This window comes from Dipodomys merriami, unplaced genomic scaffold, assembly GCF_024711535.1.
Source record: "Dipodomys merriami isolate MVZ:Mamm:240054 unplaced genomic scaffold, mDipMer1.0.p SCAF_36, whole genome shotgun sequence".
NCBI classification, from domain to species: domain Eukaryota; kingdom Metazoa; phylum Chordata; class Mammalia; order Rodentia; family Heteromyidae; genus Dipodomys; species Dipodomys merriami.
Window position 1 is genome coordinate 9,704,716 of NW_027205159.1, and position 12,469 is coordinate 9,717,184.

At 38.5% G+C, this 12,469-nt stretch overlaps 1 protein-coding gene across 2 annotated transcripts in view; it reads left to right on the top strand.

Moving 5' to 3' along the window:
- The window catches only part of Lims1 (LIM zinc finger domain containing 1), a 108,723-nt gene that overhangs the window by 12,697 nt on the left and 83,557 nt on the right, over positions 1-12,469 (top strand). The gene's annotated exons all lie outside the window — the stretch shown is intronic.

Here is a 12,469-nt window from a genome sequence, read left to right on the forward strand (position 1 = left end):
AGTTAAAGTCACAAATGCAGTTTAACCTTCACAAGGCAAATTGTCATTATCATGGTCTATGCAGTTTATGAATTCTATGGGCTTTGACAATACAAGTTATTTTTTCCATATCAGGTGATGTTTACATTTCTTTCCTTTTGCTTAGTGTAGGCTGTTTCCACTTACTCTGTTCCTCCTCCTGGCTTCCTCCGTTGCATGCATCTGTCTACCATATTTCAAGAACATGTAGTAATTTAGCAATGATATGACAAAATGGGTGGCTGTCCTTTGTTTCTTGAGTCCTGTTACTTTGTCATATCTTTTTGTATTTTGGCTTTAGCATCCACGTATCAGGGAGACCATGTTCTGTTTGTCTCTGTTCTTGGCTTACTTTGCTCAAAATAATCTGCTCTAGTTCCATCCATTTCCCTGCAAACGCCACTATTTTGTCCTTTCTAATGGCTGCATAATATTCCATTGTATATAGGTACTACTATTTATGGATCTACTTATCAATAGTAGGGCATCTGGTTTCCAAATCTTGGCTATTGTGAACAGTGCAATAAATATGGAGGTGCATGTGTCTTTGTATGCTGGTTCCTGTTGCTCAGGGTAGATGCCTAGGAGTGGTATGGCTGGGTCATAGGGAAGGTCTATATTTAGCTTTCTGAGGTACCTCCAGACTGCTTTCCAAAGTATACATTCCCACCAGCAATGCAGTACAGTTCCTTTTTCTCCACATCCCCTCCAGCATTTGTCGTTGGCTGACTTAGGATGTGGGCCATTCTGACTGGGGTAAGGTGGTATCTTAGTGTTGTTTATATTTACATTTCCTTTACAGCCAGCTATGATGAACATTTCCTCATGTGTTTCTTTGCCATTTTTATCTCTTCTTCTGAGAAGTCTCTCTTGAGTTCCCTGTATATAATGGATATTAGACCCTTGTCTGATATTTTGATGGTAAATATTTTTTCCCAGTTAGTTGGCTTTCTTTCTAATTTGGTTGCTATTTCTTTGTGCAGAAACTTTTTATTTTAAGGTGGTCCCATTTGTTCAGTCTGTAATTCTAGCTACTCAGAAGACTGAGATCTGAGGATCATGGTTCAAAGCCAGCCCAGGCAGGAAAGTCCTGAGACTCTACAAGTTAACCACCAGAAAACCAGAAGTGGCACTGTGGCTCAAGTGGTAGAGCACTCACCTTGAGCTGAAGAGCTCAGGGACAGTGCTCAAGCCCCAGAGCTCAAGCTTCATGACTGACAAAAAAAGAAAAGAAAAGAAAAAGAAAGAGTCCATAATTCCTCATATTTGGGTGAAAGATTTGACAGATTGCTGGGTTAGAAATATATAATCTCTACCATTGGGTACAGTGGTAATTGGGAGCCTTAGTGTTGCAATCAAGGTTTTTGTAACTGTTTAACATATTTGAGTCTCACTTTAACATATTGAATCTTTTTCTTTTTCTTTTTTTCCAGATTTTTCAGATAGTTCTTTTTTTTTTTAATTATGAAAATGCCATACAGAAGGTTACAGTTACATGGGCAAGGTAATGAGTGCATTTCTTATCAAGCATTGTTGCCTCTTCCCTTGTTTCCCCTTCCCATCCCTTCCCATCTCCTCCCCCACCCCCCACCGCCAATCTTTTTCTTTTGAAGCATTACTGGGGCTTTACTTCATTTCTCACAATTAACTTCATTGTTCAGGGCTAGCAATTTACCACTTGAACTGTACTTCCACTTTGACAGTTTGCTGTTTAATTCTTGGATTTATTTACCAAGGCTGGCTTTGAACTTCTAACCTTAGATCTCAGCTTTGAGAGTAGCTTGGATTACAGGTATAAGAAATTGGCACCTGGCTTAATTATGACTACTCTTCATTACATTTTTCCCTGAGAGGTTGAATAATGTGCTAAGTGAGAGAAAGATGTGGGGAAGGCAGAGTGAGATTAAGGAGTTGAGTCACAGAGTTGTGAAGATGAAGACAGATAAGCAAAAAATTGGTAAAATAAGCTGGCATTGTAGAGGCCCAGCAAGAACCCACATTACTTTAAACTGCAGGTTACCTGTAGCCATTTTTACCATATTACCTATCACTTGCATTTACCATTGTGCTATGCCTCTTTTTCTATCAGGACCACTTGATTCTTTCAACTCAACCTTGATGACTAAGTGTGCTGTTATAAGCCAGGAGATGCTTTTTTCTTTGAGTATATTGTTTAGATTGTATAAGGTAAAATTATTCAAGGTTACTCTATTTCTGGTATGTGTTTAGCCAAGTTGGTACAGTATCTGGGAAGGGTGTGAAAGTAGATACTTGGGGAAAACAAAGATCTTTGATAAAATATAGGTGACACAGTCATAGAAGTTGTTATACAACTCTTCTATCTTAGCTGGAGAAAAAAATACATTGCATGATGAATTACAGGTAAAAATCCCTGGCTCTCTCCCAGTTTCTCCCTCCTGTCTTCAACATGTTGTATAATTCATTTTCAACCTAGTGTGGAGTGAGTACCAATGTTGCATTTGTCTTTTGTAATTCCATTTCTATTCCCCCTCCGCGTTATTCTCCCAAAGATAGATAAACAAATGACAAAAAGAAAATAAAAGCAACAACAACAACAACAACAAAAACCCTTGTTTCCATTTCCTGGAGCTTCAGCCCTTTTATAAGGCACTGATAACCATCTAGTGCTATTTCTGCAACTCCCTTTTGACTTTTTTATGCAGTTTACTTTATTTTCTGTGTTACTATTTCTGGCTTATGTCTGTGTAGAATAAAATGATACACTATTAGGTTGTATTTGGTTTCATCACTTCTCCATAAGTCAGGTCATTTCTCTGATTTCTTCAACAGCAAAGTGAGGATTGCAGGCCTACTTACTTTACTGTCTTCAAGGATTCAATGTGGAATCCTGGTGAATTGGTCAGGGCAGTATAAGGTTGAGTAAGCTTTTGTTTGGTGAGAATGTTGTGTTGAATACAGTCCCTATGGGAAGGATTAATGAATCCAACTGTATTTGTCTATGTCAGCAGTTCTCTTCTAATCTCCAAATTCCTTTTAACATATATATTATTTACACCCTCATTTATATAGATGAGGAAGCTGATTCTCAGAAGGAATATTGCAAAAGGCCACACGTTAAGTGGCAGAGCTGACACTGTTTCAAACTTGAGAGTATAAAACTCAAACCTTAATCTTGAAAGTTTATTGTGCTGTTTAAAATTATGATTTAAAATTCCTATATCATAGAATTTACCATCATAGAATTAACTTTAAATTTTTTTATTGTTACTATAAAGGTGATATACAGAGGGGTTACAAGTTCATAAATCATTTAATAAGTATATTTCTTTTTGGACAGTGTCATAATTTTTTAGTGGATAGTTTAGTACTGTTAAGTATATTTACATTGTTATAAAACATCTCTACAGACCTTTTTCATTTCGCAGGACTGAAACTTTATACCCATTAAACAACTCCCCATTTCTCTCAGCCCCTGGTAACCACCATTCTACTTTCTGTCTATATATTTGACTGATTTAGATACCTCATACAGGAGGCCTGCAGTATTTGTCCTTCTGTGACTGACTTACTTCACTTAGCACAATGTCCTCAAGTTCATTGACGTAGCATGTAACAGAATTTTCTTTCTTTCTTTCTTTTTCTTTTTTGTTGGTCATGGAGCGTGAACTCTGGGCCTGGGCACTGTCCCTCATCTCTTCAGCTCAAGGCGAGCCCTCTACCACTTGAGCCACTGCACCCACTTCTGGCTTTTTCTGTGTATGTGGTGCTGAGGAATAGAACCTCGGGCCTCATGCATGTGAAGCAAGCACTCTACCACTGAGCCACTTTTCCAGCTCCAGAATTTTCTTTTTAAGGCTACATAATCTTTTGTGTGTTGCATTTCGTTTATCCATAGGTCTGATAGACATGTTTGTTGCTTCTTCCTCTTTATTATTGTGAATAGTATTATCTATCTCTAGGTAGACAATTCTCTTTAAGATTTTGCTTTAGATTCATTTTTCTTCTTTTATTATTATCTTCAAGTAGTTCTAGAAGGGTTTTTAACATGTCCATTTATTTACATGTACAATGCATCTTTACTAGTATCATCCCTTCCATCATTCTTTCCTCCATCTATTCCATCCTCACCCATGCCAAGTTTTCTAGTTCTACTTTCATGTATACATGTTGAGATGTACAATTGAATATGTACTGTATTTGTCCACCATTCCTCTCTCCATTCTGTTATACCTCTCTCCCTTAGTCCTTATTCTTCTCAATCAAGACATGTTTTAGGTTCCTTGTATTCATTTGTTAAACTGTTAATTGTTCAAAGGGTTATACCATGGAATCCTACTCTAGCATAAGTAAAGTATTGTATATATGCATATGACCTTATATGTGTTTTCATGTATGTTTATAGTTTAGGCCAAACTTCCTTCTATGAGAGAAATATGTCTTTTTTGTTTCTCAGTCTTACCTGAGTTCTTTAAGGTCCATCTCTTTCCCTGCAAATAACATAATTCTGTTTTCTGGCTGAATAAAATTTCATTCTATATAAAATCACATTTTCTTGATCCCTTGGACATCTGGGCTGTTTCAATAACAGAGAATCATAATACACTGTTAGTGGGAATGTAAATTAATACAGCCATTATGGGAACTATGGAAGAGAGCATAGAGATTCCTCAGGGGGAAAAAATTCTAAAAATAAAACTACTTTATGACCTAGCAACACTCCTCTTAGGCAATTATCCAAAAGATTGCAAGTGAGAATAAAATAAAGCTACCTGCAAACCCATATTTATTGCAGCAGTATTCATAATAGGCAAGTAATAGAAATAGGTGTTACAGGTTAGGTATGAAGTGTTCTCCCAAAAGGCTCTTATATTAAAGCTAGATTCCCAATGAAGTGCCTAGAGATGAGGCTTTGGGAGAGTGATTGGAAATCATTTTGGGAATGGAAAAGAGGTTTTTTTTTGTATGTCAGGACACAAACTAAAAGTCTGATCTTTATGCAGATTTCACTTTTGACTGCATTTGGATAATTTCCAAAGCTTTGAATATCTTTTTCATGTACAAAGTACTTGAGTTTTGTAATTGAATTTCCATCTTCAAGTGGCTAAATTTGCTCTAGAGGATGTGGAAAGCCAGACAAAATTTGGAGTTTTCAAAGAAGAAATTAAAGCTTAGAAGGAAGATACTGCCTTTGTTTAAGCACATTGAAGTTAAGAATTGTGTAAATCATTCCCTACTTTTGAAAGCTACTTATAGTCAACTCTCTTCTATTCTCTACTGCCGAGTGTTGAATTTCCTTCTGTAAATGCCAATTTTTCTTCTGTGGGCATGGCTGGTCAGCTGGCCTGCCTCTGCTCCCTCACCTTTACTAGTCCTGGATTTGATTGGAAGGGAAGAAGAGGGATGATGCTATTTATGACTGGTAAGTATTCTAGTCTCATTTGAGCTTGCGTAACAAATGGAATTCAAGGGCACATATTCCTGTACTGATTTTATAGATGAGACATGGGAAGTTCAGAAATGTTAAATAATGTGTCCTAAGTCATCCCTAATGCATCAATGTATTTAGTTTTCATGGCCTCCGTTGCTGCTACCCTATCTCTTTTCCAGTTACACGTTAGATTAAGTCAGCTTTAATGAGTTAATCATAGTTTTAGCATTTGGAATTTATTATGTGGCTTCAGAAGTTATAATCTGGTAGGGAAGAACAAAATAAGTCCCAGATTGATCTTGATACGTGGTAGCACGTTGTAAATACTCTTAAAAAGAGGTGTATCTAGTAATCAAGACTCTAAAGGACCGGCAGACCTCTCAGAAGTAGAGCAGGTGTACCCATTGCCATGACTGCTTCCCTTCCCTTCCCTTCCCTTCCCTTCCCTTCCCTTCCCTTCGCTTCCCTTCCCTTCCCTTCCCTTCCCTCTCCTCCCCGAGTCTCTTGCAGCTTTTTGTGAATAACCCCGCTACTGTGAGTACACACCTCAATCTAGGAAGTTACTCAGGAGCCAGGGCTAAACTCACATTCATTCTGTGTGCGCCACACCTTTTACAGTCACAGTTACATGCTGAACTGAAATTAAAAGAAATAATTCAATTTGTTGGCTTCCCTCTCTGTTTTTGTGTAATGAAGTGGATAATGATAGCCTATCACTTCCATTTGCTCAAAGGTTAATTTCTACTAACCAAATATGTTTGCTTATTTATTTTGGGTGTGTGTGTGTGTGTGTGTGTGTGTGTGTGTGTGTGTGTGTGTGTGTGTGTGTGTGTGTGTGTGTGTGTGTGTGTGTGTGTGTGTGTGTGTGTGTGTGTGTGTGTGTGTGTGTGTGTGTGTGTGTGTGTGTGTGTGTGTGTGTGTGATCAAACTCAGGAAATCATTCATTTTAGGCAAGTCGTTTGTCCATGATTTATATTTTAACACACACCAAGTTTTCAACATTATAGGTTTTATTTTGTAAGAGAGAAAAAGTTTCCTCAGTTGTTCTTCAAAATGCTATGTATAATTTTTAGAGCTTCTGTAGTATTTTGGATTAGCAAATTTTTTAAAAAATCTTAAAAACATCTTTTAGGGAATGAAGTTTGAACTTAGGGCTTTGAATTTGCTAGGCAGGCACTCTGCAACTTGCAGAGTCATTCATTCATACATTCATTTTGTTGGTCCTTGGGCTTGAACTCAGTACTCTACTACTTGAATCAGCTCAGCTTTCTGCTGCTTAATTGGAGATAATAGTCTCTCAAGTTTGTCTGCCCCAGGTGGCTTTAAACATTGATCTTCAGTTCTTGGCTTCCTGAGTAAACACATAGGTATGAACCATCAGAACTCAGACTTGGCTTTGGGTATCTTTGGGATAAGAGCTCATTTTTTTGCCTGCTCCTGGGCTGTAGTCTTCCTATTTAACTTCTTGTTGTACATGAGGCTGATAGATACATGCTACCACACCCATCTTTTTTCTGTTGAGATAGATAGAGATCTCTTAAACTTTTGTCTGGGCTAATGTGGAACTGCAATCCTTCCAATTTTCACTTCCTAAGTACTTTTCTGAGAAGTAAAATCCTCCCCAAATATCCTTCCCTTTTACCAAGTGATTGGTAAATGTTCTTCCAAGATTGTTCATGCTTTAATTTTTTTTAAGGGGGAGGGGGGTGGCCGGGTACTCTGGTCCTGAGGCTTCAACTCTGGGAGAACCTGAAATTTTTTTGCTCAAGGCTGGCACTCTGCCACTTGAACCAGTTCTACTTCTGCCTTTTTGCTGGTTAATTGGAGATAAGAGTCTCATAGACTTTCCTGCCCAGGCTGGCTTGGGACTGCAACCTTCATATCACAGCCTCCAGAGTAGGTAGGATTACAAGTGGGAACCAGCAGGTCCCCTTTCCCCCTCATACCAGCTCATTTGTGCATGTTTTGATATTGTAGTAAAGTATATAAGAAAATTTTGAAGTTACCAGTAATTTCTAACTATGATTTATATTATCTTCACTTAAATTATTTTTTAACAGAGCTTATTCTTTGCATTTGGTAAGTAATTTGATTGTTATTTCTAATTTGTATATCCAGTTTTATACTCTTTAAATGGAAGTATTTTTATTTTGAAATATTTTTCAAATGTTAAACTTAAATAACTTGGTGGTGTCAAGATCCTGACCATATGAAGTAAGTGGTATGTATATTTTCCTCTGAGATTCCTTTAACCAAATAATGTTGTAGCTGAACTTAATTTAAAAAGCATTTCAGCTCTCAGAAGTATGAGAAATGTTTGTTTTAGTTCAACAAATATAAATAATTCTTTAACCTAGTTCCCGAGAGAAATGATGTAGGGATATCCTTTCTTTGTTCCTCAAGAATAAATTTAGTCTTATATTTTAGGTTGGCATCCTGGATTACTTATCCTATACCACTTTTTGGTATGAAATTTTGTATGAAATTTCATGCCAAACTATTGTATTTTCCAATCTGAGTTTTTATAGTTTAATACTAGCTCTAAGATGACTCATAGTTTTGTAATAACACCATAGGTTTGAATTTTCAATTTTGATTTCTTTTTCTTTTCTTTGTTTCTTTTTTTTTTTTTTTTTGTCTGTCATGAGGCTTGAACTGGGCACTGTCCCTCAGCTCTTCAGCTCAAAGCAAGTGCTCTACACTTGAGCCACAGTGCCACTGGTTTTCTGGTGGTTTATTGGAGATAAGAGTCTCATGGGCTTTCTTGCCTGGGCTGGCTTTGAACCGTGATCCTCAGATCTTGGCTTCCTGAGTATTTAGGATTATAGGCGTGAGCCACTGGCGCCCAGCTCATTTTATTTTATGTTTTAAAGCTTCAGGAGTTAGGTGATACCTTTTATCCCATTTTATGGATGCTTTTTGTTGAATGTCAAAAATTTTGAGCCACGTTGGTAGTACATGCCTATAATCCCAACTACTTGAAAAGTGGAAGCAGGAGGATTGTTTCAGGTTATCCCCAGCAGTTAGTAAGACCCTATTTTAAAAAAGAAAAGTGCTGAAGAGGCATGACTCAAATAGCGAGCCCCAGCCAGAGTTTAGTTCCCAGTCCCAAAATCAAGACTGAATTAAGCTGTTAAAACTAGAAAGTGGTACAGTTTAAGGCTACAGTTTTACTGTCAGTATACTGTTTATGACTGTTTGGTGTTTTCATTGTGTGAACTTATTTCTAATCTAAAATGGTGATTTCCACTATGTTAAATACATTTAAATCTTTTTTTTTTTTTTTTTTTTTGCTAAAGGATAGTGCTCTACCACTTTGAGCCACAGCTCTACTTCTGGTTTTTGAGTGGTTAATTAGAGATAAGAGTCTTCTGAGGACTTTTCTGCCCAGGCTGGCTTTGAACCACGATCTTCCTATCTCAGCCTCCTAGCAGTTAGGATTACAGGTGTGAGCCACTGGTGCCTGGCTAAATTTAAGTATTTTTTTATTAATGTATAAAATACATAGAAAGGGGTACATAAATCTTAGTAGCTTAGTGACTACTCACAAGTGAACACAGTGAAATGATTTTGAATGTGAATTAATACTAAACTGCAATGAACTTAATATTTTAAGTGCAGAGCCTCTGGATTCCAGTGAACCATGTGTTTTGTTTTATTTTTTATTGTCAAGGTTATGGTTACATAAGTAAGGTAATAAGTGCATTTCTTTCAAACTTGTTACCTCTCCCCTCATTTTTCTCCCACTTTCCCACCCCCTTAATTCCCCACCTCCACCCCGAGTTGTAGAGATTATTTCCAACCTATTGTCTTGTGAATATCACTGTTGCATTGGTTCCCTCCTTGTCCTTTGAATTATGTGTATTTTTAAGTTGACTTCTAATTTCCAAGTTTGTTTATTTAGTTGAGAATTTCACTGAGAACCTAGTCTGCTAGTAATGGGTGTAGGTGTGGGGATGGAGTTGTGAATAAAAAAAAAATCACCATTTCAGACAATTTCTACTTGGGACCAGATTAATAAGGAATCAGGCAAATTGCTGTGTGAATGTGTCCAGCTTTTGGGAAATTTTTCAGAGGAAGTAACATGTAGAAGAGTCCCTGTGTGAATGGGAACCATCTAGAGATAGCATTCTAGGGAGGAAGAGCAAAAGGCAAGAGGCCAAAAGGGAAGCAGGATGTTGAGATCTCTGGCAGCCTTAGAGCCTGGGAATTAGGGAGGGGAACTGGAGATGCTGGGTTAGGGCAGCCAGGTCAGCTGTTACTGCTACTTAAATTTCCTTGTCATAAACAACAGAATTTACTATGGAAAAATAAGCTAAAGAGGCTGTTATTGGAAAATAGTGGGGTAGCATCCATAATTAAAGGGAGAACAACTAAAAGGCAAATAAGTAGGGCAGCTGCTGCCTGGCATTTTGGCAGGACTTAGTGCAGTTTTTGCAGAGCTGTGCCCTTATTCTACTAGCTCTAACTACAGAGTGTTCTGCTTCCAATGTGTTTGAGGAATAGCTGATAGCTTAGTTCAGATTTGTTGCTGAAGAATGAAGACTGTTGGTAGGTAGCTGCTATATAGTTAAGACATGTTAGTTGGAGTGTACAGAAGACCCTGACTAGAAGACTGTGTCGTAGGTTGGCAAAGGAGTAGATTAGGTGTAATGATCTGGAAGGGGTGGATGCTCAGAGACCACTGAGCTATTGCATTAATACAGTGAGAGATAATGTTATTAGCAGTAGGGACAGCCTACAGACAGGGGAAAAAAGCAAATAAATTGTGACATACTTAAAGGATTTTGCAGTTGGACCTTGGAATATTTGTTAGAAAGATTAGGCAGTTGAAGATGACTCCCATGATTCTGGATTGGGCTAGAACCACTGTGCAAATAGTGTTTCCTTATATGTAGAGCTAATTTTCAGGAGAGGAATGGAGCTTTCCTTCTGTTTTGAAGTTTTAAGTTAGAATGCAAAGCAGACTACATTTAACTTAATTTGGGCATAAGCCACAGTTCTATAGTGAACTGTTCCTGGCATCTAGATTCTGCTATTAGAGTATTCTCACTCTAACATAGTTGTATCTGCCAGCATGGTCGCTGTGCTTTTATGTCCCTAGGCTGCCAGAGCCTTCCTACATGATTGCCCTGGGAATTTGCAAACTGCTTTCCCTTTTCCTCCTATACTTAGGGCAAGTTTCGGTCTGAATGGGTCAGGGGAATTGGAACTTTCTCTCTCAGAAAGGCTTCAAGGGCTGGAAGCATGAAGGATAAAGGCCTGCTGTTTAGGGCCCTTTAAAAGTATTGTGGTTTCATAGTAGTGTTTTCTGGAAACAATTTAGTTCGAGTTTATGTTTTAATTTTAGTAATATTCAGTGTTGTTACCTTGTTAAATAAACCACTTCAAACCTTGACAGGTGGTTTCTTCAGAGGCCTTAGTCAATGCTTTTGTGGTAGCTTAATGGCCTTAAAAATCTCCTGGGTCAGTGGATGGGTGTGACTCCAATGTCAAAATGGTAAGAATGCCTGCCTAGGAATCCTAGAGTCTGTAGTCTCTAGTAGGAGACCCTAAGGGGGAGCCCTGGAACCCATGGAACATTTTTTGTTTCCTTCAAAGTTGCAGGGGAGGGAAACCTTTATTCTGGCAGTTCGTGGGTCATCCAAAATGATCAATTTAGGGCTGGGAAGGTAGCTCAGTGGTAGAGTGCATGCCTTGCAAAATGATCAATTTAGGCCGATGGCAAAGGGCTGCCAACGAGAAGCATACATGTCTGTCCCTTTCCTATCACGCACCAAATGATTTCACAGCTTTTATATTCAAAGGCCAGATTCTTTCCAACCCTAGATTAAGCTGAGGGACACTGTACCATAGCCTAAAGTACACGAGGGCCAGAGATGTTAGATGCCACGAAGTATACATTCACAAGACTGATTAGTTAAAAACAAAAAAGAAAGCCCTGTGCAGGTAGTGCATATCTATAATCCTAGCTACTCAGGAGACTGAGATCCTCAGATCTCAGCCTCCAGAATAGCTAGGATTACAGGTGTGAGCTGCCGGCGCCCGGCTCAAGTCAGGTGGTTTTAAAAGGACAGAGAGGAAGAGTTATGAAGTATATTGGACAGTGCATAAGTAAATGTGTGTCCATTCAGAGTGTATTCTTTGGAAAACATTTGTCTTGATTTTCTTTATTTCTTGTGAAAGTCAGGATGGAAGAGCCAAGGGATAAGGTTCTTTTTCAAGGGCTTTAGTCCTGACTAAAGAGTGTACAAAGCTATAGCTCCATCTACTGGGGAGAAGCAGACTCACTCTAAATCTGTATGAAAGTGCTTTTTTTTTTTTTTTTTTTTTTTTTTTTTTTGGTCCAGTCGTGGGGCCTGAACTCTGGGCCTAGGCACTGTCCCTCAGCTCTTCAGCTCAAGGATAGCGCTCTACCACTTGAGCCACAGCGCCACCTCCGGCTTTTTTCTTTTTGCTTATATGGTGCTGAGGAATCGAACCCAGGGCCTCAGGCATGCAAGGCAAGCGCTCTACCACTGAGCCACCTTCCCAGCCCTGAAAGTGCATTTTTTCATGCTGGGCAGCTCCTTGTCAGGCTCTAGGGTAAGAGTGACAACCAAGACATGTTTCTTGCTTCTACCACGCCTAGATCTTTGAAGCCTTCTGCTCTCAAGAAAAAGATATAATTTTCTGAATGTGTTTTTGCATTCTAAGTTATTTGCATGGAATTTTCCTTGGGTAACGACTAGGGGTATAGGTCCATGTTATGGTGGAGGCTTAGTATATATGAGGACCTGGATTCAATCTCTGACACACTCCCCTCTAAAAAGGTGATTTTAATGAGGATCTAAAGAGATGTTGTTGTACATAAATGGTTTAGCAACTGATTTTTCCTTAGGTGACTTTTAAAAGTCATGTTTCTCTGCTCTGTTTTCCTCATCTAAGGTAAGAATGACAAATGCCTTTCCCACAGGCTTCAGTTCAGTCAAACTTTATTAAATGCCTTGTAGGTAGGCCGTAGATAAGTACAGGGGCACATAGATGAGTAAGAATCCAGTT